This window comes from Glycine soja, chromosome 20 (genome assembly GCF_004193775.1).
Source record: "Glycine soja cultivar W05 chromosome 20, ASM419377v2, whole genome shotgun sequence".
NCBI lineage: Eukaryota > Viridiplantae > Streptophyta > Magnoliopsida > Fabales > Fabaceae > Glycine > Glycine soja.
Window position 1 is genome coordinate 11,184,746 of NC_041021.1, and position 2,272 is coordinate 11,187,017.

The 2,272-nt window shown below is 38.6% G+C and overlaps 1 non-coding gene across 1 annotated transcript; it reads left to right on the forward strand.

Moving 5' to 3' along the window:
- Positions 1-428: 428 nt before the first annotated feature.
- Positions 429-536, forward strand: LOC114403984. The gene has a single exon (XR_003664749.1). It is a non-coding gene; the product is annotated as a small nucleolar RNA R71 (small nucleolar RNA).
- Positions 537-2,272: the final 1,736 nt, after the last annotated feature.

Below are 2,272 nucleotides of genomic sequence, written 5' to 3' on the forward strand. Positions count from 1 at the left end.
GGAGGTCTATTGTAGATGTTTGCAGCATAAGCTTCAGGCTGTTCAATTGCTTCAGATTGTTACACAGAAGGGCAAAGGTCTATGTGGTGGTCGACAGAGGAGCATAAACCACAGAGTCTGGCGACAGGTACAGATTTTTTATTCATGGCCAGTTGGGTTACCAGGTTAACCAAGGCATCTAGTTTACCTTCAAGCTTCTTAGTCTCGGCTGATGAAGATGAATTCGTGGCTACTTCATGCACTCCTCTAATGACAATAGCATCATTTCTGGCACTAAATTGCTGGGAGTTGGAAGCCATCTTCTCAATTAAATTTCTGGCTTCAGCAGGGGTCATGTCTCCAAGGGCTCCACCACTGGTAGCATCTATCATACTTCTCTCCATGTTACTGAGTCCTTCATAAAAATATTGGAGGAGAAGCTGCTAAAAAATATGGTGGTGAGGGCAACTGGCACATAGTTTTTTAAATCTCTCCCAGTATTCATATAGGCTCTCTCCACTGAGTTGCCTAATGCTTGAAATATCCTTTCTGATGGTCGTGGTCCTGGAAGTAGGGAAAATTTTTTCTAAGAATACTCTCTTGAGGTCATCCCAGCTCGTGATGGACCTTGGAGCAAGGTAATATAGCCAGTCCTTTGCCACTCCCTCTAAAGAATGAGGAAAAGCCTTCAGAAATATGTGATCCTCCTAGACATCTAGGGGTTTCATGGTGGAGCAGACAATATGGAATTCTTTTAGATGTTTGTGCGGGTCTTCACCTGCAAGGCCATGAAACTTTGGAAGCCAATGGATCAGTGCAGTTTTGAGCATCCTGAGCATTCTGTTATTGGTGAGTCTGAGCATTCTATGGTTGATTATAGTTTTGAACATTCTGAGAACATGGCACAACCTCCACCCCGTGAGAGGACTCAAAGGGAAATGGCTGCACCTGATTTCACCTACGAAAGCTTGTGCATCCAATACTCAAAAGGTACAAAATGATGCCTAACTAATCTATGAAATGTCCTATCTATCTCAGGATCAAAGGGTTGTAAGTCAGATGGATTGTCCCTAGTCATACACTACATTCAGCATGCACAACTAGTTGCCTTCTTATGCAAGTAACAATGTAGGTTTGAACTACAACTACCCTCAAATGATATTCAAATGACTTGAAATTTTGTGAGCAACACCCTAAAATCATGAAAAGATGGCACAAAAATTTTCAGGCAAAAATTCAAAGTCTAACTATGGAAACTACCTAAGGAAAGTTTAGAAAAATAAAACAATAAAACTTGAAAAAAAAACTAGTAAACAGGCGATTTTGGCTAGCTAGAGACCTCGGCTGCCACGGTATGGGGAATTTTTTTCTACCCAAAATACATATATAATAATAGTCATTCTGATACCCAGAGCAAAAGTTATGGCCGTTTGAAGTTTTGGTACACACAAGTTCTCAAATTTTTTTGAATCTCTCAAATCTGGCCACAACAAGTGTTCCTAGTATTTTTCACACAAAATATGAGTCAAAAGAACCTACCACACCAAAATTCAGCCAAAAATAACAACCCTAACTATCAAAACAAAAATCACCAATTAAATTGTCAGCAACAATCACTAATTCAGCTGCTAAGGGATTTGCACTACTACTCGGTTTTCCAGATCAACAAAAGTGGTCGCTAAATCCGTCGCAAAACACTATTCACAGCAAAACACAAAAACTGAAACAGGGAAAGCGCTGAACATAAAAACTAAAACAAAACACCACACTAAACAAAATAACAAGACACTAAATGACACTAAACAACACTAACACAACACGAAAACTTAAAACAACTAAACATAAAACACGAATCACTAGCTATTATGAACCTTTGGACATTGCTCCCCGGCAACGGCGCCAAATTTGATCGAGGTCGTACTCGAATCAAATAAACATTAAAATGTAGTAACTAGGAAGTGATCCTAGGTTGTTTCCCAACGAGCAATGATAAACCAAATGTTCATATCAGATAGTAGGAAAATAGTAACGAATTGGGGGGGGGTTGTTTGCTTTTGTAAATTAAATAGCGAATAGATGTGAATTCGAAAATATCAGAATTAAAACACGTTGTTTTCCCTTGATTCATAAGCAAGTCTCTTATCCTAGGTTACGAGAGTTTATCCTTTATCAGTTCAACCACTTAATCTAACCCTAAATTAAATTACTAAGCAAAATTTAACATAAGGCATTCATTATGTGATTAAGCAACACATACACCAATTAATCATGAACGATCATTAAGCATGAACGT